This window comes from Rana temporaria, chromosome 3 (assembly GCF_905171775.1).
Source record: "Rana temporaria chromosome 3, aRanTem1.1, whole genome shotgun sequence".
Taxonomy (NCBI): domain Eukaryota; kingdom Metazoa; phylum Chordata; class Amphibia; order Anura; family Ranidae; genus Rana; species Rana temporaria.
The window spans coordinates 50,247,361-50,273,111 of NC_053491.1; positions in this window are offsets into that span (position 1 = coordinate 50,247,361).

A 25,751-nucleotide genomic window follows, 5' to 3' on the forward strand; every position below is an offset into this window, starting at 1 on the left:
GAGGCGAAAGGGGACGCCCCCCCCCACCCGTTGCCCTCCGGTGCTTCTTCCGACTCACCTATACGATCGATGTCAGGATCGTTTTTTTTTATTTCAGGCTTTCCAGCCTAGAGGTGAGATGTGGGGTCTTATTGACCCCATGTCTCACTGTAAAGAGGATCTATCATGCCATATTCCTAGTACAAGGGATGTTTACATTCCTTGTAATAGGAATAAAAGTGTTCAAAACATTTATTTTTGGGGAAAAACGTGTCAAACTTAAATAAATAAAGTAATATGAACATTAAAAAAAAATTGGGCTAACTCTAATGCTTTTTTTTTTAAAGCACAAAACAGTTTAATTTTAAAAATTTGCTGTGCAAATACCGTGCGCGATAAGAAGTTGCAACGACCGCCATTGTATTCTCTAGGGTCTTTGCTAAAAAAATATATATAATGTTTTGGGGTTCTATGTAATTTTCTAGCAAATAAATTATGATTTTTACATGTAGGAGAGAAATGTCAGAATTGGCCTGGGTGCTCCAGAATGCCTGAAGGTGCTCCCTGCATGTTGGGCCTCTGTATGTGGCCACGCTGTGTAAAACTCTCACACATGTGGTATCGCCATACTCGGGAGGAATAGCAGAATGTGTTTTGGGGTATAATTTGTGGTATGCATATGCTGTGTGTGAGAAATAACCTGATAGTATGACAATTTTGTGAAAAAAAAAATTAAAATAAAAAAAATCTTGATTTTGCAAAGAATTGTGGGAAAAAAATGACAACTTCAAAAAACTCACCATGCCTCTTTCTAAATACCTTGGAATGTCTTCTTTCCGAGAGGGGGTCATTTGAGGGGTATTTGTACTTTTCTGGCATGTTAGGGTCTCAAGAAATGAGATAGGCCGTCAGTACTTCAGGTGTGATCAATTTTCAGATATTGGCACCATAGCTTTTGGACTCTATAACTTTCACAATGACCAAATAATATTCACCAATTTGTACTTATTTTTACCAAAGATATGTAGCGGTATAAATTTTGGCCAAAATTTATGAAGAAAAATTACAAATTTGCTAAATTTTATAACAGAAACGAAGACAAAATTTTTTTTTTTTACAGAATTTTCAGTCTTTTTTATTTTATAGCGCAAAAAATAATAAAAACCCAATGGTGATTAAATACCACCAAAAGAAAGCTCCATTTGTGGGGAAAAAAGGACAAAAATTTAATTTGGGTACAATGTTGTATGACTGAGTAATTGTCATTCAAAATGTGAGAGCACCGAAAGCTGAAAATTGGTCTGGTTATTAAGGGGGTTTAAGTGCCCAGTGGTCAAGTGGTTAAGAAAGGCCTGGATACTTTCCTAAATGTACATAATATAACTGGGTACTAACATTTATAGGTAAAGTCTCGGGGGATCAGGAAGGAATTTTTTTCCCTGCTGTAGCAAATTGGATCATGCTCTGCTGGGGTTTTTTGCCTTCCTCTGGATCAACTGTGGGTATAGAATTGGGTACCCGTATATGGGATTGTACAATATTTTTTATTTTATTTATTTATTTTTTATGGGTGAACTGGATGGACTTGTGTATTTTTTTAACCTGACTAACTATGTAACTATTAAAGGGAAGTTCAATACCAGTCGTGTTAGTAGAAGTTTGATGAGAGACGATTTGCTCTTTCATCCTCGTGCTTTTCAGTCCGTCACAGCGTGACGAATGTGATATCTCCATTACAAACGCTAGTTTTACCAGACCGAGCGCTTCCGTATCGTACTTGATTCAGAGCATGCTTGGAATTTTGTACATCGGAATTGTCTAAACACAATCGGAATTTACGAAAACAGATTTTGTTGTCGGAAAATTTGAGAACCAGCTCTCAAATTTTTGTTGTCGGAAATTCCGACAAAAAATATCTGATGGAGCCTACACACGGTCGGAATTTCCGACATCAATCCCATCGAACATTTGTTGTCGGGATTGCGAGCATGTGAACGCGGCATAAGTGTTATACTAATACTGTGTAATTTAAATATCTATTGTACAAATCACTTATCCAAGCTCAGCTTTGCCAATGTAATACTATTTTTATTTATAGAAAGTTCTAAGCACAATGCCTATAAAACAAAAAAAAGAGACACTACATCTGTGGAAGGTCAGTCTATTGAAATTCAGTGACAATCTGGTTGTAACAATTTGTCATAGAAGGACATCATACATCTGCTTCATAATAACAATGTAGAAGTGCAGAGCATAGTTGTGATTATAGCAAAGTAAAAATTTCAGGCATCGTCGCTTCAAACAGCATCCAACTTTCCATCATAGCCAACAGTAATTTGTAGACTGCAGTGATCCATGTACATATTCACATGGTAATTTTCCTTGTTAAAGCCCAACAAAGAGAATGGCTGTAAATTTCACTTCAGAAAGTATGGAAACAATTCATTTTATAGGAAAAAAAAACATATGGGGAGCACACAAAACTATGAAGTTTACTATTATTGATTAGCTAATGTAAATTTCTGCCAGAAGTATGAATTCCTACTTTTATTTATTTATTTATTTTTTGCATTTTGATTTTATGCATTTATAAAATTATGAAAAAGTCTATTTTTAAAGATTAACTGTCTCCATGTGCATTTATATTGGATATGGTAGAAAGGCAGTTATTTTGAGGTTTTGTGTTTCTGTAGAATTACCATGCAAAACTCAAATCTTCTGTTAATAGTACAGCGCATATTAAAAACATATTGAAATGTACAATTACTGTCACACAGACTATTCATTGGAAAGACACCACTGTTTTTCTGTATACATATGTAGTACTATGGTGACCTTGTATCGCACACTTTTACCCAGAAATATTTCATTCCAGAAATTGAAATGCGCTCTTTAATTATAAATTTGTCAATGATAAAATTCATTCATATTAACAAGCTCTGTTATAAAGAAGGAGATAACTCAAGCTGCTTGAGGGGACAAGTGTTTGCTAGCAGGGGACAGGCTTTTCTACTCAGACTATGGCTGCTTTAGAAAGAAAACAAAAATGACATTGAAAATGTATTGGTTTGATGCATATGGAATGCATTTAGCTGATTTTTGTAAACTGAAGGTCAGATTGGGATTTCAAACAGTATAAATCTGCTCATTTATATTGACTTAAAGAATAACTCCACTTTTGTGGAGAAAAAAAAAACTATCCCTTCTGGGTGCTCAATGTACTTTACAAGGATTTTAACAAACTTTGTAGCAGATTCTTACCTTTTGTTGCTTTGAAGAAAAAGTTGTTTGTTTCACCAGACTAATTGCATACTAATTATGAATGGGAGGGTCCGGTTCATTATAATCACCTGCTGCACTCTCAGTGTTCTAATGAGAAAAGCTGCAGGGTATGCATCCCTCCCCTCTTTGTTTTCCCCCTTTTTTAATAAATGAATTGTCAAAAACTGTATATTGTGGTTTTTGCTTTTTGACACTTTTTTGGGTGAATGGGTAGGGGTACAATGTACTCCTACCCATTCACCTAAGGGGGGCAGGATCTGGGGGCCTGCTTGTTAAAGGGTGCTTCCAGACTCCGATAAGCCCCCACCCCGCAGACTCCTCACAACCAATAGCAAGAGTTGTCGGGAAGAGTCCCTTGTCCCCATCAACATGGCGTATGGATTTTGGGGGGACCCCAAGCAGTTTTTTTTTACAATTTGGCGTGGAGTTCACCTTAAAATCTATACCAGACCCAAAGGGCCTGGCATGGATTTTGGGGGGAACCCAATGCCGTTTTTTCTTAATTCTGTCATAGTGTTCCCCTTAACTACTTCAATGCACTGTATTATATAATCTGCACTTCCTGCACTGTATATATATATAGGGGCAGATCCACCTACCTTTGCGCCGGGCACAGCATATCTAAGATACACTACGCCGCCGTAACTTTATTCTTTTTTTTCGATTCCTCAAAGAATTCCCGCCGTAAGTTACAGCGGCGTAGTGTATCTTTGGCGGCGTAATGGCGCGGAATTCAAATGGATGTAATGGGGACGTGTTTTATGTTAATACGTCGAGACCCGACATAATCAACGTTTTTTTTTAACTGTGCATGCGCCGTCCGTGGGGGTATCACAGTGCGCATGCTCGAAATTAACCCAGAACAAGCCAATGCTCACGACGGTGACGTCATTCTACGCAAATTCCTATTCGCGAACGACTTATGGAAACGACGTACAAAATTCAAAATTGTATGCGGGAACGCCAGCCATACTTAACATTGAGTACGCCTCATAACAGCAGCTTTAACTCTATGACGGAAAAAGCCGAGCGTTTTGTCAGAGCAACGAAACTGTATGATGCCGCATCAAATGTTCCGCCTACAAGCTATAGAAGAATTGTAATGTTGTACGACTAATAATAATTATGTTTATTAATTATTATTACTAGTCAACCAACATTAGAATTCTTCTATAGCCTATGGGCGGAGCATTTCACCATAAATGTCCGCTTGCTGCGATCGTATGTTTTTAGCTACTTTGTCGAATCTTCATGTCTCTCTATGTCGAATCTTCATGTCTCTCTATGTCGAATCTTCATGTCTCTCTATGTCGAATCTTTTCTCTCTATGTCGAGTCTTTTCTCTCTATGTCGAATCTTCTTCATGTCTCTATAATGTCAAATCTTTTCTCTCTATGTCGAATCTTTTCTCTTTATGTCGAATCTTTTCTCTTCATGTAGAATAATATTGGACTAATAGAGTTAAGGCTAGGCACATTCGACCGCAACGAAAATAAAGCATTTGTTTATGTCGGATCTTTCGGTTTTCGTTTTCTGTGCTTTCATTATCGTTTGCTAAAACGATAACGAAAATACCTGAAATTCAGACGAAAATGCGTTCGGACGGAAACGAATGCACATGTCTAATACTTACCTCCACTGTGCGGCTCGTTTTGCACACATTGGCCCCAATCCACATCTTCTCTGGTTCCTCGGCGGCTGTCATGGCTCCCCCTCTGCAAGAGCTTTCCACCTTCATGCGAGCTCGCATTGTGGAAAGCTCTTGCGGGCACGCTCCCGTGATACAGCGGTGGCCATAGCCGCCGACTATATCACTCGGCCCCGGTGCGCCACATCATTGGATGTGATTGACAGCTGTGCCAGCCAATGGCTGCGCTGCTTTTAATCCATCCAGTGTAGCCAATCAACGGCCAGGCTGGGAACCGAAGAGGATGACGGGGACAAGCGCAGGACTTTTGAAAGGGTCAGGTAAGTAAAACGGGGGTGGGGGGGCGGTACTGTCGGATGTTTTTTCACCTTAATGTATAGGATGCATTAAGGTGAAAAAACATTTACCTTTACAACCCCTTTAACCCTTGAGGAGTATCTCACCAAAACTGAAATTCTTACCGCAGAGGTTGCCTTTCATTTGACTTTTATTTTAGTGCAGTTTTTTGGGAGTAATCAGTGAATAAATGGTTTGAGCAGAAAATTACTTTCCTGGGGGCATTCTGTACACCAACAGTGTTCAGAATGCCTTCAGCTTGCTAAATCTCATAGAATTTTATAGAAAATGACCACAGATTGAAAAGAGAAGGTCGTTTTTGTTAAAGGGGAGTTCCACCCACAATTTCACTTTTTAAATATAAATACCCTTGTAATACACAAGTTTAATGTATTCTAGTAAAGTTAGTCTGTAAACTAAGGTCCGTTTTGTTAGGTTGTTACAGCATTTAAATAGTTTATAATCTAGAAATAGACCGTGGCCATCTTAAGTGTGGGCATCATGAAGCCAGACTGTATGACTTCCTGGATTTCAGCTTTGCATATCTCGCACATGCTCAGTGCACAAGCAATGTAATAGGTTTCAGTCAGGTTTGCAAGGACTACTGGGAAACATGATGCCTATCCCAGAAACCCTTGCAAATAGCCTAGGCAAATAAGGAGGAGGAAGTAATGAAGGACTACAAAATAAAGACATTTACAAGCAACAAATTAAATAAAAATTGTCCATTCTGAACACTATGAGATTAGAGCATGCAGCACAGACAAACATAAAAAAATGGAGATTAAATTACAACATAGCTTGTGTAGCAGTTGTATATGTTATATTATTTTTTATTTGCTAGATTTTTTCTATGAAGGTTAAGTTAGCCTTTAAAGCCCAGTTGAACCTTCAGCAGACAGATTGCTGATTCCCCACAGAGATCCACATTTTTACTCTGCAGCATGCTGGCTGTACACAGGCTTTTCTACGTAGGCAAACTTTTTTTTGAAAAGCTTAGAATGTATTTAGTCAATTTAAATTGAAAGTTCAATTGGGATGTTATTTGTTTGTAATCCCATAAAGGAGCACCCACCACTCACCAGCACATTTCAATCAGCTTTATTATTTTAGAGCAGGGGTGTCAAACTCAATTTCATCGTGGGCCACATCAGCATTATGGTTGCCCTCCAAGGGCTGAATGTATCTGTAAGACTAGATGTCCAGAGCACCCCACCCCCTTTACATCAGATGTCAAGAGCTCCTCCCACCATCAGAAGTCATGGGTCCCCCACACTCCTTTATAACACAGTGAACTTCCCTTTCCAAGTCCAGATGCCAGGAAGAAGCTGGGAGCGAAGCTGGGAAGCAGAAAATGCAGAGTCTGGAGGAAGACCAGAGGAAGGCTGAAGTCAGCTGCTGGAGTCTGCTGAATGCTGGAACTAGGGGAGACGGAGGCTAGGGGAAGCCACAGATTGGCGCAGGATCTCTAGGAGCAGTTCTATCCTCCTCTCTGCTACCGACTGCTGAGACGCTGGGGGATTGGAGATGTGGCTCTGTGCAGAGAAGCGCAAGATCTGGAGGAGGAGTTCTGTCCTGCTCCCTGCTGCTGACTGCTAAAACATGGGGGGGACTGAGATAAAGGGGGTGTTGTAGCTGCAGGAGAGCTTCAAGGGCCACATGAAATGGCCTGGCGGTGGGCCTTCTGTGTAACACCCGTGTTCTAGATGGTTAAAACATTTGTTTGTTTATAGTAATTACATTGACACCTGCACCGGGTCATATGCCTTCAACATGCCCAAGCCATTGATGTTGTTTGGGTTCCTTCTGGTCCATTATAATATGGTAAATAGTGTTGACTAAGGGGATTTGGTGGGTATTGTTTTTTTTTACATTTTGCCACAAGGGTTGGTATCTGGTTTGTGTTGTGTTTGGTAAAGAAAATTAGGCCTATGAAAGTGTCTGAATAAAACTACACTGAATACGAGTCAAATTAGGTAAATTTAGAACTTCTTCACCAATATATAGTATGTGAAAGGGAACCAGTAACCAAGAAGTTGAAATGATTGTACCTGCATACATTTGATGTCATCATGCAACCATACCACAATCTGAAACCAATTATTTTTTTAAATGAACCAGTGAATAATGTATTACAGGATATGACAAAATACTATTTACGACAGTGAGGAGCCAAATTGTAGATCATCTTCACACAGGTAAAGTTCCCAGAATCATAGTGATGTCTTAAAACACATGTGTCAAACACAACGCCCATGTTCCGAATCTGGTCCACCAGGCCCTTTCGTGTAGCCTTCACACCCAGTGCTTTTTTCAGCTAAAATGTGGCAGAACTTAGTTCTGCCACCTCCAGCTCTTGCCCTCAGTTTCCTGCTCACCACTGTCACTTACAAACACAGAAATCTTCTTTGTTTACAAGGACAGCTTTCCTCATTGCAGCTCACAGCTGTTACAGATCCCTACCTGCCCTACATGCACTCACATGGGGGACAAATGCCAACCAATGATCTCCCTGCAAGTGAGAGAGGTGGTGTCTGCACTACCAGGAGGTACTATAGCTGGGCCGAGTAGGTGAGATGCGAGGAAGCTTTGGGGGGGGGGATGGAGGGAAAGATGAGGGCTGTGGATTAGGGTGACCACGTGTCCCGGATTGCCCCGCAACAGTCCCGCATTTTGCAGGTCTGTCCCGGGCACCTTCCTTGCAGGACAATACAGTGTCCCGGAATGAAGCTGACACAGCCACCCCACGGGCCAATCTAATACCCCCAAAAAAGGCCGCCACATCACCGCTTTACTCACTGACAGTACTTGACCTGGCCGGGAATGCTTGGAGGAGCACAATCCCGCCCCCTGCTTGTGATTGGAGAAATCATAAATCCCGCCTCTTGTGTCCAATCACTGTGCTGTGATTCGTTACAGCACAAGCTGATTTTTGGGAAGGGAAGGTGTCCCTGAATGGTAGTTTGGAAATGTGGTCACCCTACTGTGGATGGAGATGAGGGGGGTGGGAGAGAGTGGTGGAGAGGTCAGAAGTGAGGAGGAGGGGTGGAAATGAGATGTGAAGAGCCTGTGAAAGAGAGCTGAACCCTGCGCTCTGTATTTAGTGCGCTCGTCAACCCTGTAGCACACTCCTCAACCCTATATCCTGTACACAACCATGAATTCTGTACATAGCACACTCCTGTCCACTTCAATCTGTATGTAGTGTACACCTGAATTCTGCACTCTGTACGTTAAGCACTTTTGAACTCTGCGCGCTGTATGTAGTGCACTCCTTAACTCTGCATACATGGGGCCAGATTCACAGAAAAAGTACGCCGGAGTATCTGCTGATACTCCGGCGTACTTTCAAATTTGCCGCGTCGTATCTTTATTTTGTATTCACAAACAAAGATACGACGGCATTTGGCTAAGATCCGACATGCGTACGGCTTCGTATGCCTTCGGATCTTAGGATGCAATACTTTGGCGCCCGCTGGGTGGAGTTTGCGTCGTTTTCCGCGTCGGGTATGCTAATTAGCTGTTTACGGCGATCCACGAAGGTACTCGCGTTCGTCGCATTCTCTTACGTCGTCGCTTGTCGGCTTTTCCCGTCGTAAAGTTGCGATTGCTATTTTGGTGGTGTAATATTAACCTCTTGACCACTGGGCACTTAAACCCCCTTCCTGACCAGACCAATTTTCAGCTTTCGGTGCTCTCACAATTTGAATGACAATTACTCCGTCATACAACATTGTACCCATTTGAAATTTTTGTCCTTTTTTTCACACAAATAGAGCTTTCTTTTGGTGGTATTAGATCACCTCTGGGTTTTTTATTTTTTGCGCTATAAAAGAAAAACGACCGAAAATTCTGTAAAAAAAAATAAAAATAACTTGTTTCTGTCATATTCGCAGGTTATTTCTCACACACAGCATATGCATACCACGAATGACACCCCAAAACACATTCTGCTATTCCTCCCGAGTATGGCGATACCCCATGTGTGCAACTTTTACACAGCGTGGCCACATACAGAGGCCCAACATGCAGGGAGCGCCATCAGGCGTTCTGGAGCACCCAGGCCAATTCTGACATTTCTCTCCTACATGGAAAAATCACAATTTATTTGCTAGAAAATTACATAGAACCCCAAAACATTATATATGCGGAGTATTGGGGTATTGCAGAGTATTGGGGTATTGCGGAGTATTGGGGTATTGCGGAGTATTGGGGTATTGCGGAGTATTGGGGTATTGCGGAGTATTTGGGTATTGCAGAGTATTGGGGGTATTGCGGGTATTGCAGAGTATTGGGGTATTGCAGAGTATTGCGCAGGGTATTGGGGTATTGCAGAGTATTGCGCAGGGTATTGGGGTATTGCAGAGTATCGGGGTATTGCAGAGTATGGGGTATTGCAGAGTATGGGGTATTGCAGAGTATCGGGGTATTGCAGAGTATCGGGGTATTGCAGAGTATCGGGGTATTGCAGAGTATCGGGGTATTGCAGAGTAACGGGGTATTGCAGAGTAACGGGGTATTGCAGAGTAACGGGGTATTGCAGAGTAACGGGGTATGGCAGAGTAACGGGGTATTGCAGAGTATCGGGGTATTGCAGAGTAACGGGGTATTGCAGAGTAACGGGGTATGGCAGAGTAACGGGGTATGGCAGAGTAACGGGGTATGGCAGAGTAACGGGGTATGGCAGAGTAACGGGGTATGGCAGAGTATGGGGTATGGCAGAGTATTGCGCAGGGAGGGATGGCAGAGTATTGCGCAGGGAGGGATGGCAGAGTATGGGGTATGGCAGAGTATTGCGCAGGGAGGGATGGCAGAGTATGGGGTATGGCAGAGTATTGCGCAGGGAGGGATGGCAGAGTATTGCGCAGGGAGGGATGGCAGAGTATGGGGTATGGCAGAGTATTGCGCAGGGAGGGATGGCAGAGTATGGGGTATGGCAGAGTATTGCGCAGGGAGGGATGGCAGAGTATGGGGTATGGCAGAGTATTGCGCAGGGAGGGATGGCAGAGTATGGTGTATGGCAGAGTATTGCGCAGGGAGGGATGGCAGAGTATTGATGGTACTGCAGAGTATTGCGCAGGGAGGGATGGCAGAGTATGGGGTATTGCAGAGTATTGATGGTACTGCAGAGTATTGCACAGGGAGGGATGGCAGAGTATGGGGTATTGCAGAGTATGGCTGGTACTGCAGAGTATTGCACAGGGAGGGATGGCAGAGTATGGGGTATGGCAGAGTATTGCGCAGGGAGGGATGGCAGAGTATGGGGTATGGCAGAGTATTGCGCAGGGAGGGATGGCAGAGTATGGTGTATGGCAGAGTATTGCGCAGGGAGGGATGGCAGAGTATTGATGGTACTGCAGAGTATTGCGCAGGGAGGGATGGCAGAGTATGGGGTATTGCAGAGTATTGATGGTACTGCAGAGTATTGCACAGGGAGGGATGGCAGAGTATGGGGTATTGCAGAGTATGGCTGGTACTGCAGAGTATTGCACAGGGAGGGATGGCAGAGTATGGGGTATTGCAGAGTATGGCTGGTACTGCAGAGTATTGCACAGGGAGGGATGGCTGGATCTGTGACTGCAGTTGTCACAGATCCAGCCCACAGCAGCTGCTGACACCCCGCGCTCCCCCCCCCCCCTCCTCTCCTCTCCTCTCGCACTGTACCGAACGGTACAGAGAGGAGAGGGAGGAACCGGCGTCATCAAATGACGCCGGTTTGTTTACAAGTGATCGCTCCGTCATTTGACGGAGCGATCACGTGGTAAACAGCCGCGATTCGCGGCAATTTACCGTGATCCGTGATGCGCCGGGTCTTCTAGACCCGGCGAGCACGGACACTTCCGCGAGCGCGCCCCAGGGGACGCGCAAACGCGGAAGTGCACGAGGACGTCCCAGGGACGTCCTGTCACAGTAACTCGACCGCGCTGTAGCAGTATTTTTGCTATAGCGCGGTCGGCAAGAGGTTAATATCATTCACGCGTCGAATTTCAATTTTTTTTTTGCATAAGTCTTCCGGGAATATGAAAGGACGTAACGCACGTCGCTGTTCAAAACATTACGTCGGGGCGACGTCATTTCGCGCAAAGCACGGCGGGAAATTTCAAAACGGAGCATGCGCAGTACATTCGGAGCGGGAACGCGCCTAATTTAAATGGTACACGCCCCATTTGAATTAGGCGGGCTTGCGCCGGACGGCTTTACGCTACGCCGCCGCAAGTTTACAGGCAAGTGCTTTGTGAATCAAGCACTTACGCCGCCGTAATTCTACATGAATCTGGCCCATAGTCTTGTAGATACAATCGACCCTTTGATGATAACCATAATGCTAACATGGCCCGTGATGAAATGGAGTTTGACACCCCTGTTTTAAAAGGACTGTTTAGATTTTTAAGACCCGCTGCCACCTTATTGTGCGGCTTTATTTCCCCTAACTTTCCTGAACATAATTGTCTTTTCCAGTTCTTCTTTTATGTCCAAGTAAGACAGCTTCGGTTTAGTCATCAGGTTGTCAAGTAAAAGGTTGAGCTTGATTTGTGGAAGGATCTATATGTTTGTTTTCCTTGCTGTCCATGATATTCTTAGAATTATTCACCAACACCAAAGTTCAAAGGCATTAACACTTTTCCTGTCTTCCTTCTTTATTGTCCATCTCTCACCTCTATAGAGAGTGACAGAAAATACCTTAGCCTGGATAATTCTGATCTTTGTTCTCACAGACACATCAGTACATTTGAAGATCTTTTCTAGGTCTTTCATCCTTGCTCTTCTAGTGCCAATCTGCATCGTATGTCTCGACTGCTGGATACTTTGTTGTTAATAATTGATCCAAAGAGGCAAAAGCTGTCTTCTACTTCTATGCCTTCACCATGGGCTCTGAAGTTAGCTGTCTTCCTTGTTGTCTTACTTAACAAACTTTAAAAAAATGCATTCTGAGCTCATACTTCCTTTACGATCATGTGACCTTCCAGGAAACGTCATATCCCATGTCAAATACGCTACGCTGCTGTAACTTACTTTGAGTTGGTTTGAATCCTCAACAAATTCGCGCCATAAGTTACGACGGCGTAGTGTATCTCTTGCGGCGGAATTCAAATTGGGCGGGTAGGGGGCATGTTTCATTTAAATGAAGCGCGTCCCCGCGCCGAACGAACTGCGCATGCGCCGTCCGTAAAAACTCCCAGGGTGCATTGCTCCAAATGACGTCGCAAGGACGTCATTGTTTTCAACGTGAAATGGGGCTGGGCGTCCAGCCCCATTCACAGACGACTTACGCAAACAACGTAAAATTTTCTAAATTAGACGCGGGAACGACGCCCATACTTAACATTGAGTACGCCACTATATAGCAGCTTTAACTATACGCCGGAAAAAGCCGAGCGGAAACGACGTAAAAAAATGCGACGGCCGATCGTACATTCGTGGATCGTCGGAAATAGCTAATTTGCATACTCGACGTGGATTACGACGGGAACGCCGCCTAGCGGAAGCCGAAAAATTGCATCTAAGATCCGACGGCGTACGAAGACGTACGCCTGTCAGATCTAACACAGATCCCGTCGTATCTTGTTTTGTGGATACCAAAACAAAGATACGACGCGCCAAATTTGAAATTACGCGGCGTATCAAGAGATACGCCGGCGTAATTTCTTTGAGGATCTGCCCCTTTGTATTCAATCAGGCAGGCCCTTCCACTTCATCGTTTACAGTGGATCTAAAGGATATTGTACAGTAAGATTGCATAGTGTACAGTGAGCTTTACAGATTTCCAGGGACACACTTCTCCTGTCCTGTTCAATACTACAGCTCTGCTCCACCTATGTGACCGCCCAGCTTCTGACAAATGAACAGTCTATGAAAGAAGAAAATAAGGTACCAAACAATTGATCAGCACAGGAAGACACTGACGATGTATTCAGCAAGAACAGTGCTCACAGATAATGATTGCATGTACTTACAGAGGTGGGCAGGAGCAATCTCCTGGAGAGGGAGAGCAGGTGCAGGGTGTGTGTTAATGAGATCAGCTTGTAAACTATTTAGTTCACAAACAGTTTTCCTGTCTCAGATACCAGGAGGAATTGCAGGGAGTATTGGAGGAGTTTTTAAAGGAGATTGGAGGCTGAGGTAAAGTTTCTCCTAGAATATATATGTTTTTTTCTTTTCTGCAACAGAGGTACATTAACCACTTCAATACCAGGCACTTACGCACCTTCCTGCCCAAGCCAATTTTCAGCTTTCGGCGCTGTTGCAATTTGAATCACAATCACGTCATGCTACACTGTACCCAAATGACATTTTTATCATTTTGTTCACAGAAATAGAGCTTTCTTTTGGTGGTATTTGATCACCTCTGTGGTTTTTATTTTTTGTGCAACAACTAAAACAATACAGAACATTTTGAAAAAAATAATGTTTTTATTTTTTTCTGTTAATTTTTTGTAAATAAGTATGTTTTCTTCTTCAATTACGGGCACTGATATGGCTGTACTGATGGGTACCGATGAGGTGGCACCAATGAGGTGGAACTGATGGGCGCTGATGATGGTCACTGATGGGCGGCACTGATGGGCAGTGATAGGCGGCACTGATGGGCACTGATAGGTGCGCTGGTATGTGGCACTGATGGGCACTCATAGGTGGCACTGATGGGCACTCATAGGCGGCACTCATGGGCACTCATAGGCGGCACTAATGGGTACTTATGCGTGGCACTGATGTTACCTTATGGGTTGCACTGATAGGTGGCACAGATGGGCACTGGTGGGCACTGACAGGTGGGCACTGATGGGCATGGATGGGCACTGAGAGGTGGCACTGATGGACACTGAGGGGTGGCACTGATGATACTGATTATGGCATTTCTGGGCATCACTTTTTTATATGTTTTATATGTTGTGCCCATGTTGCCAGTCAGTGCCCATTTGTGGACACTGACTGGCATCTATTGCAAATATTTTTTAACATGTGGATGACCATGGGGTACATGCCTGGCCATCCACAGGTTGCCCCCTTCCCTGGTGGTCCTTGTGGCTTCCCTGGTGGTCCAGTTTGGGCATCCGTGGGGGGGGGGCTATACTGATAAACAATCAGCGTATACCCCCCCTGTCAGGAGAGCCGCTGATCGCCGCGCACGCCGGCATGTTATCCTGCTGGACGTCAATAGACGTCCAGTCAGGATAACAGAACTACTTCCCGGACATCAATTGTCTATTGACCGGGCGGGAAGTGGTTAAAGGAAAAGTTCACTTTTTAGAAAAAATTTGCACATTTTTTTTTTTGGAGCCTGGAAAGCATCGCACCAGTGATCAGTAGATCAGGAAAGCAGATATAATCTAACAGGAAGAAAGAATGAGCTACAGTACCACAGCAATCCACAGAGTCGTGGTAGTTCAATGAAAACTACATGCCGGGTGCCGACACAGGCAAAGGCTGCTGGACCTTGTAGTTATTCATTCACAGACAACTGTGAATAAGTGATGCAGCTTTTTTTAAACTTTAAATTGTGACAGCTAGTGTGTGTGTGTGTGTGTGTGGGGGGGGGGGGGGGGGGGGGGTTCGGGGCTCACTGATAGCCCCCCCCCCCCCACACACACCAGGGGATGGTGGGAGATAGCTGTCAGAGCGGGAATCAAGGAGGTGCAGGGGCCAGTCTGTTCATAACATGTCACACCCTGAATATAGGTGTAACATGTAACATTTTATGAAAGGTGAACTTATCCTTTAATCATATATTGGTACATAGGGAAGCTGGAATTTAGAATAGAAAATGTGAACTTAGCCTTAACCACTTGCCGTCAAATCACGTACATCAATGTTGCCATCATTATATTGAAGTGCGCTTTATTCTCACATGACATGTAAGTGCAACTTTTAATTAAACCTAAAACTGATTTTTTGACGGTATTACACTATCCCCTTTTTTCTTTTCTACGTTTTCATGTGAATTTTAAACACGGATGACCATCTCCTGCATCCCCTGAGCGAGAGACCTTCCAGTTCTCCCTAGGTTATTGCACCAAGATCATTCGCTGACCCCTGCCTGAAGCAACTCCACACCGTGGTTTCCAGTTTATACCAATCCTGATTGGCTCTGGAAATATACATTTCGCAGAGTCCACACGTTCCGGTAAGCCTGCATTCACACTGGTGATGGGACATTCCTTCTTTTGGAAATTCACATTTATTCACTCATTTTTGGAAGATTTCATCTCACTCTTCAATTTTGAACATTGCTTTATTCATTTTTTATTTGGTTAATTTTTGGACACTTTTATATATATGGTTTTGACAATTGTGTCCTCATATATATGTGCATTTCACACTATTGCATATTGACTACACATGGTTTGGATTTTCACTTTCATACCTGTTTTTGTATCAGAGCGCTACACTTTTTTGTCCGCATTTTGTTTTTTGCTTCTTGTTTTTCAGTAGCTGTGTTTAGCAGCTTGATACATGCATACCTAGCAGCGCAGTAATCTACACTATATTAAATCACGTACATCATTTGGCTTCTAGTGGTAGTACCGGGGTGAGGCTTGCAGCTGCTCCGTTTTTTTTGGACAGACGGTTGGCTTTCTTGTGATAATAACCAATGCAGCTAAGCAGCCATTCAGCTGTTGTTACAAGCAGCAGGAGGGGGTACCTAGGGACACAGATTGGTCACCTCCCCCAGTCAGTCCCCTCCACCCACAGTTAGAATCACTAGTAGGGAACACATTTAACCCCTTCCTCGCCCCCTAGTGTTAACCCCTTCCCTGCCAGTCACATTTATACAGTAATTAGTGCATATTTATAGCACTGTTCGCTGTATAAATGTGAATGGTCCCAAAAATGTGTCAAAAGTGTCCGATGTGTCCGCCATAATGTCGCAGTGACAATAAAAATTGCAGATCGCCGCCATTACTAGTAAAAAAATAATAATATGAAAAAAGACATAATTCTGTCCCCTATTTTGTAGGCGCTATAAATTTTGCGCAAACCAATCACTATAGGCTTATTGCGATTTTTTTTTTCCAAAAATATGTAGAAGAATACATATCGGCCTAAACTGAGAAAAAAATATTTTGTAAAAAAAAATTGGGATATTTATTATAACAAAAAGTAAAAAATATTGTGTTTTTTTCAAAATTGTCGTTTTTTTTGTTTATAGCGCAAAAAATAAAAACCTCAGAGGTGATCAAATACTGTACCATCAAAAGAAAGCCCTATTTGTGGGAAAAAAAAGGACGTCAATTTTGTTTGGGAGCCACGTCGCATGACCGCGCAATTGTCAGTTAAAGCGACGCAGTGCCGGAAGCTGAACTTGCGCCTGGCCAGGAAGGGGGTATATGTGCCCATTAAGCAAGTGGTTAAATAACTTTGTGTTAAAATATAGAAATCTAAAAGAACATGCCTCTGAACATGCACAGAAAAAAGATGATTAGTTTAAAATACCCTTATCCAAAAAGATTCTTAACTCTGAAAGCACATCTTTAAATGTCATTAGCCCCCTCTTCACCTGAAATTTCAGTCTTGAATTGGCTGGATTTCTCTTGAACTGGAGCCCTAGTGAATTCTACAAATGGTGATACATTCTCCTTGCCAAAACTCTATTCATTCAGAAAAATGAATAGGCTCAACTTAACACATTAAAAAAAAACATGGAAACTGCTCTGTGTCTCTAAATAGCTTTTCTCATGTACTGCTGACATTTGTTTCCATATATTCTGCAGACAATAAACAGAAACTCAGAAATGCAGACTGTATCTAGTAATATTAACGTTCACATTTTCATGAGAGCTTGCGTCATACTAATAGATGGTACAATGCTTTTGGAATTGATGTTGTAATCTTGAGGGGCAAGTCTTTCAAGGTCAAAAACCAAACACTAAGGCCCAGGTTCACAAAGCACTTACGCCGACGTATAACAAGTTACGCCGACGTAAGTGCAAATGTGCGCCATCGTATCTGTGCGCCAGACCCACAAACCAAAAAGTTTTAAAATGGCCGTTTTTACGGGAGCAGTGATTTTAATAATGCTTAAAGTGAAACAATAAAAGTGAAATATTCCTTTAAATTTCATACCTAGGGGTGTGTATAGTATGCCTGTGAAGTAGCGCTTGTTTCCCGTGCTTAGAACTGTCCCTGCACAAAGTGTAATTTCTGAAGGAAAAAAAGCCATTTAAAATCACTCGCGGCTATAATGAATTGTCGGCTTCCAGCAATTCAGAGAAAAGTCATTCATAAAAAAAAAAAGCGTGGAGTTACCCCAAATTTAATTACCATGCCCTTTAGGTCTGGTATGGATATTAAGGGGAACCCCCCGTCAAATAAAAAAAATGACGTGGGGCTCCCCCAAATATCCATTCCAGACCCTTCAGGTCTGGTGTGGATTTTAAGGGGAACTCCACCCCAAATTTTAAAAAAATTACGTGGAGTTTCCCACAAAAATCCACACCAGACCCCTTTTCCGAGCACGCAACCTGGCAGGCCGCAAAAAAAGAGGAGGGGGACGAGAGAGCGTCCCCCCCTCCTGAAACATACCAGGCCACATGCCCTCAACATTGGGAGGATGCTTTGGGGGGGCCTTTGACCCCTCAAAGCACCATGTCCCCATGTTGATGGGGACAAGGGTCTCATGCCCACAACCCTTCCCCGGTGGTTGTGTGGGTCTGCGGGCAGGGGGGCTTATCGGACTCTGGAAGACCCCTTTAACAAAGGGGAGCCCCATTTGAATTGGTAATGGGGTAAATCGTACCTCTATCATTTCTCCACACACACCGTGGAGAAAGTCCTTTATTAAATTTTTTTTTAAAAAAATCCAGCGGTGGTAATCTACTCTCGGTCTCCGCTCCAACGTTGTCAGTATCCTGCGACCCTGTTCCCCAAACACTTTTTTATGACAATAACTTGCATATAAGCCTTTAAAATTAGCACTTTAGCTTTCTCCCAAAGACTTTTACAGGGTGTTCCGCGGCTTTTCGAATTTGCCATGAACACCTCAAATTGTTCACTGTTCGCCGAACAGGCTAACAGGCAATGTTCGAGTCGAACATGAGTTTGACTCAAACTCGAAGCTCATCCCTAAAAATTAATGGTGCACATTCGAACAGAACAGGAAATTTGCTTGTAGATCAATTCACACAGAACAAATGCACTTTCACTGGGTCTCTGCAAATCATTGTTATTACTTTATACATTTGTCAGTAAGGTCTTAATTACTAACAAAATAAACATTGTTCCTTTTATTTTGTTTTGTAAATGTATGCAGCATTTTGAGTTTATAGCTAGAAAGGCAACTCTGGACATCAGACCTTGTAACAAGTTTTGCTCACAGCAAAATGAGGCTTTAAAGGAACACTAAAGGCAATTTTTTTTTTTTAAATAACAAACATGTTATACTTACCTCCACTGTGCAGCTCGTTTTGCACAGTGTCCCTGAACCCTGTCTTCTCGGGTCCCTCGGCGGCTGTCTCTGCTCCTCCCCGCAAGAGCTTTCCACCTTCATGCGAGCGAGCTCGCATGGTGGAAAGCTTTTGCGAGCGTGCTCCCGTGATACAGCGGCGGGCAAAGCCGCCGACTGTATCACTCGGCCCCGCCCCCGACACACCGCGTCATTGGATGTGATTGACAGCAGCGCCAGCCAATGGCTACGCTGCTATCAGTCCGTCCAGCCTAGCCAATCTATGGCCAGGCTGGGAACCAAAGAGGAACACGGGGACGCGCGCGGGACTTTCGAGGGGTGAGGTAAGTAAAACGGGGGTTCAGGGGGGGGCGGTACCGTTGGATGCATTAAAGTGGAGTTCCACCCATTTTTTTATGTTTGTCTGTGCTGCATGCCCTAATCTCATAGTGTTCAGAATGGACAATTTTTATTTAATTTGTTGCTTCTAAATACCTTTATTTTGTAGTCCTTCATTACTTCCTCCGCCTTATTAGCCTAGGCTATTTGCAAGGGTTTCTGGGATAGGCATCATGTTTACCAGTAGTCCTTGCAAACCTGACTGAAACCTATTACATTGCTTATGCACTGAGCATGTGCGAGGTCTGCAAGGCTGAAATCCAGGAAGTCATACAGTCTGGCTTCATGATGCCCACACTTAAGATGGCCACGGTCTATTTCTAGATTATAAACTATCTAAATGCTGTAACAACCTAACAAAACAGACCTTAGTTTACAGACTAAATTTACTAGAATACATTAAGCTTGTGTATTACAGGGGTATTTATATTTAAAAAGTGAAATTGTGGGTGGAACTCCCCTTTAAGGTGAAAAAACATTTACCTTTAGCCCAGGTTCACACTGGGTACGATTTCCTTCGATTTGAGATGCGATATCACATGTGAAATCGCATCTCAAATTGGCGGCATTTGCCGCCAAATGACACTGTCCTAATCGGTGCGACGCCGCATCTGCGGCGCTGCACCGATTTCAAAAAGTAGTTCCTGTACTACTTTTTGCGATTTCGGGCCGCGATTTACATAGACATCTGTGCAGAAACCTGCACAGATGTCTCTTAAATCGCGGCCGAAATCGGGACTGCCGGCGGGAGTTCAGCTGAACTCGCACGGCTTCACTCCCGCAGCCCAGTGTGAACCAGGGCTAACAACCCCTTTAAGAAGTGCTAAGCCAACTCCAAAGATTTCCTACCAGCTGTGCTGATTATACTGTGAATCTTAGCCCAGCCTTGAAATTCCCAAACTCTGATGGTGTAATTATTTGAACATGTTTTCTATTAGGGAAATCCTTGCATTTTTAGGTAATCTCATCTACTCCCTCTCTATTATTAAATAATGCTCTGGAAATTTAATAAAATTGCTGGAGCGTGAATCAATGAGGGATTTTCATATGCATTTATCTGCGAAGTTATCCATTTGTATGTTTTTCACAGTTAGTCATTGTTTTTGGCTTGCCATCAAAAAGCTAGACAGTTTTGTGAAAGTCAATAATTGTCTCTTATTTATAATTTTATGGCTATTTGAAAAAATTTAGATGATGAAATGTATAATTTATCCATTTCAAGTATCAAAAAAAATTAGATTGGTATAGTGGTAGAGGTAGATTGCAATTTCTTCCCCTTCTATTTTATGGAAGAACTAAAGTTACAATGGATGAGCTTGGGTTTGGACCGAAGATGTTGTTCATTTCTGTCTAGCCATCGGGACGCATCTTTGGGGGTGTCAAAAAAGTGTGTTTCTTCCTTTGCCACTACCTGCAGTTTAGCAAGATCATAGCATGGTGTAGGTGATTTGAAGATGACTGAGTTGCTTTTTAACATCCACGTAACAAGTTTTTTGTTTCTGAACTTCAACTGAGAAGTCTAGACAAAAAATATTTTATAGACAAAAAAAACAGAAGCCTGACGCTGCGCTAGCAATAAAGAATATTGAATGAATGATGACAATGAATGTTGTGAAGTGTGAGCTGATAGCACTAAAAAGTTGTGTACAACAACTCAATACAAAATAGAAAAAACAAAAAGAAGTGCAGCGCTAATATATGATATATAACATATAAAAATACATAATTCTGAAAATATATATAATTAACCACTTACCCCCCGGACCATATTGCTGCCCAAAGACCAGAGTACTTTTTGCGATTCGGGACTGCGTCGCTTTAACAGACAATTGCGCGGTCGTGCGACGTGGCTCCCAAACAAAATTGGCGTCCTTTTTTTCCCACAAATAGAGCTTTCTTTTGGTGGTATTTGATCACCTCTGCGTTTTTTATTTTTTGCGCTATAAACAAAAATAGAGCGACAATTTTGAAAAAAATGAATATTTTTTACTTTTTGCTGTAATAAATATCCCCCAAAAATATATAAAAAAACATTTTTTTTCCTCAGTTTAGGCCGATACGTATTCTTCTACATATTTTTCGTAAAAAAAATCGCAATAAGCGTTTATTGATTGGTTTGCGCAAAAGTTATAGCGTTTACAAAATAGGGGGTATTTTTATGGCATTTTTATTAATATTTTTTTTACTAGTAATGGCGGCGATCAGCGATTTTGTTTTCGGTATTGCGACATTATGGCGGACACTTCGGACATTTTTGACACATTTTTGGGACCATTGGCATTTTTATAGCGATCAGTGCTATAAAAATGCATTAGATTACTATAAAAATGCCACTGGCAGTGAAGGGGTTAACACTAGGGGGCGGGGAAGGGGTTAAGTATGCCTGGGTGTGTTCTTACTGTGGGGGGGGGGGGGGGTGGCCTCACTAGGGGAAACACTGATTTTCTGTTCATACATTGTATGAACAGAAAATCAGCATTTCCCCTGCTGACAGGAACGAGAGCTGTGTGTTTACACACACAGCTCCCGTTCCCCGCTCTGTACCGAGCGATCGCGTGTGCCCGGCGGCGATCGCGCCCGCCGGGCACACGCACGGGAGTCGGGGGCGAGCGGGGGGCGCGCACGCGCCCCCTAGTGGCGGCTATACGATAGGACGTATAGCTACGGGCTCTCGCCCAGGAGAGCCGACCTGCCGCCGTATAATGACGGTGCGCGGTCGGCTAGTGGTTAAAAACTCATCCCAAAGCAAATAAAAAAGGTGAAAAAAGTGGTATAGTAGAAGGGAAAAATCTCCAAAGGCCACTCAGTGAAGAAGGGTTAAGTGGAAAAAGTCCAACATAAATCTTGTGATAAGAACAGCGATTAAGAGTGATCAAGTGAACGCCAATCTTCTACAATTAGGATAGATCTTCACACTGCACCCGTGAAAAAATATTTTAGATCCATTATCTCCACATTAGTTATGGAGCGTGCCAAGGAGAGGAGGTTGTCTCTGTAATGCAGATGCTTAAGTATAATGGTGGAATATCAGGAATGAGAGGCCAGACTGGCATTCTGCGTGCCCTGTCAACAGCAAAGAAGGGCGTGACGTTTTGTCTTCCAAAAGTTTCTAGCAGACAGTTTTCAGTATATGTGGTAGGGTCTTTCCATTTTTTACGCTCAGGCAAGCCAAGTATTATAACATTATTACGTCAGAGATGATTTTCTCTAACTTCAAGTCAGTAGCTATGATTAGTGACCAGTAGGTTGGTGGCTTTTAAGCATCTTTGTATAAGTGTAATTTAATCTTCTAGAGAGCAAACCCTCCCCTCCCGGGCTGCCATGCATTCAAGCACTTTTTGCATTTTATGTCTCATAGTGACTTCTTCCCTTAAGTGCTGCAACTGAATGGTGAGGAATATTAAAGTGGTGTTACAGCTGTCTACAGCTTAGAAGACATCCCTCAGTGTAGGTTCTGGGGTCATGTCAGTGTGTTTTCATGCAGGTGTCCATCTGCACTCTCCTACACAGGTATCCATCTGCTTTTCCACCTCTCCTAGTCTTCCTCTCCCACATACCTTGCTAGCTGGAGCTACTTTGGAGATCTCATCTTGCTCGGCTCCCGTCAGTTCATACAGAGCCATGCTAGATGGAAAGGACTGTTCCCTGGCTGGAGTGTGGATGAACTGCTACAGCCTGCTTGGGGCATCTTTGCTTCTGTCCTTTTGGGAGTGGTCAGGGAGCAGGTTAGTGCCATCTTGGTCAAGTCTGTCTGGCGCTACTTGCTTCTCTTTGTTTTTCTTTGTCATGGTGCAGGTCAGGGTCTGGCGCTGAAGGGTAACTTTTTCCGAAGGTGGTCCAGTTGTTTTTAAGTAGTTTGGAAACAAAAAAACCTGTTTGGTAACATTCTAAGCAAGTAAATAAGCCCAGTGTTGGTGGGAGCTGAGGATTTAGTGTGTGCTTACATCAGAAACCAGGTCATGCCCCCACTTTGGTCCCAACTTGGGTTAATACCAAACCCAGAGTGAAGCTATCACTCCCACCCACTGCCGTGCATTCAACTGTGGCCGTGACATTTCTGACTTTGCAACTCCAAATACACAAAAGGGTGGAGATGTTTATGACATCATTGACAAAATATGGCAACATGGCCATATTAGGTCAATATTGTCACAAGCACCCTTGTAATTTTTGTGTAGTTGATTGGGTGACAATGGGCTAAAGTGACAGCTTCCTTCTGGGTTCAGATCCCAAGTTCAGACGAAACTCGAACTTATCTCTACTTTTTACAACAGTTTGTGGATGGAGGCCTGGAGCTTCATTGGTAAATTAAATTTCACTGTATGCAAGGACTGAACATTTACCTTGTTTTGTAAATGTATATAGTGTTTTGAGTTTTATAGTTAGAAAAGCAAATCTGGATATTAGATGACGTATTTTGGTAACAGTTTTGGGTCACAGGAAAATGTAGCTTTAAGAAGTGCAAAGCCATCTCCAAAGATTTCCTTCCAGCCAGCTGCGCTGCACTGCGGAAAGCATTAGCCCAGCCCTGAAATTTCCAAACTCGGATGGTGTAATTATTTGAACATGTTTTCTATTAGGGAAATCCTTGCATTTTTAGGTAATCTCATCTACTTCCTCACTAGCATTAAAAAATGCACTAAAAATATTATAAAATTGCTGGAACTTGAATCAGTGAGGGGTTTTCATATGTATCTATCTATGAAGCTACCCATTTGTATATTTTTCACAGGTAGCCATTAAAAGGTATTGGTTTCATTACATTTTTTTTGCCTTGCCATCGGATCGCAGGATAGTTTTGTGACAGTCAGTAGTTGTCTTTTATTTATATTTTTATAGCTATTGGAAAAAAATATACATTATGAATAATTACTCCAATTCAGATTATCTTGAAAAAATGCGATTGGTCTAGTGGTAGAGGTAGATTTCAATTGTCTGTTTTGTTATTTTTCCTTCATTAAAGCTAGGGTAAAATAATGAAAGATTAAAAATATTCATGTGGCCAATATACGGCCATTTTCTATTTTTATTTTTGTTCTGCAGTGAACAGCATCAGTGTCTAAAATGAAGATTTTTCTGGGCTGAGTCATTGGGGGTTATTTACTACAAGAAAGTGCAGTCGTTGTAGATCCGAGGGGGACATGCAAGGAAAATAAAAAACAGCATTTTAGCTTGCACATGATTGATAATAAAATCAGCAGAGCTTCCCCTCATTTCAGATCTTCCCCTCAGATCTACACAGCGACTGCACTTCCAAGTGCAATTGCAGTGCACTTGTAGTGCAAAGTGGATTTGCCTTTAGTAAATGACTCCCATTGTGTCTTACTAGGGATGAGCCCAGGTTTTGGTTCACCTAAGACAGAACCCAGAACTGCAGCCATGACATTCCCCACCCAGCAGCTGCATGTACACAAAGGGAGGGGATGCTCATGACATCATTTACACAATATGGCCATATTAGGTCAATATCACCTACCTAATATGGCCATATAGTGGCATTGCAGTTTGTTGCATATAGGCTACTTAGGGTATGTGTGTGTATGTGTGTGTGTGTGTGTGTGTGTGTGTGTATGTGTATGTGTATGTGTGTGTATATATATATATATATATATATATATATATATATATATACACACACAGTATCTCACAAAAGTGAGTATACCCCCTCACATTTTGTAAATATTTGATTATAACTTTTCATGTGACAACACTGAATAAATTATGCTTTGCTACAATGTAAAGTAGTGAGTGTACAGCTTGTATAACAGTGTAAATAACTCAACACACAGCCATTAAGGTCTAAACAGCTGGCAACAAAAGTGAGTACATCCCTAAATGAAAATGTCAAAATTGGGTCCAAAGTGTCAATATTTTGTGTGGCCATTATAGCTTCACAGGTTGCCACTTAAGTCCTCTTCCACTCCCCTATGACATCATCTAGGGTTTAGGTCTGAAGACATGCTTGGCCAGTCCATCACCCTTGCCCTCAGCTTCGTTAGCAAGGCAGTGGTCATCTTGGAGGTGTGATTGAGGTTGTTATCATATTGGAATACTGCCCTGTGGCCCAGTCTCCGAAGGGAGGGGATCATGCTCTGCTTCGGTATGTCACAGTACATGTTGGCATTCATGGTTCCCTAAATTAACTGTATCTCCCCAGTGCTGGCAGCACTCATGCTGCCCCATGACACTCCCACCACCATGCTTGACTGTAGGCAAGACACACTTGTCTTTGTACGCCTCACCTGGTTGCCGCCAAACACACACTTGACACCATCTGAACCAAATACGTTTATTTTGGTCTCATCAGATCACAGGACATGGGGCCAAATCCACAGCCAGCGGCGAAAAATAAGTTACTCAAAACTTATGTCATTTAAGTTACGGCGCCCTAAGTTGGTGTCGTAAGTGCCGTATCCACAGCGCATTTGCGCACAAAATTGCGCTTACGTAACTTAAATTCCAAAGGGGTAAGGCGGGGTTATTGCAAGTGGGAAGGAAGTGGGCGTGCTTCATTGTAATGAGCCGTGACCCCATGCAAATGAAGGGCCGGCCATACTGCGCATGCGCGCACGAATCTGCTGCTCACTGGGCATGTGCAGAACTTTGCTCGGAGCAATCAGTGAGATAGGTAAAAGGCCAAGCATACTTAGTTTGAGGATCGCCCTGTGTGTAAATAGCCCCAGTCAAACACACTTCCCTTGCAAAAGTATTTCCCTGTGTTCCCTT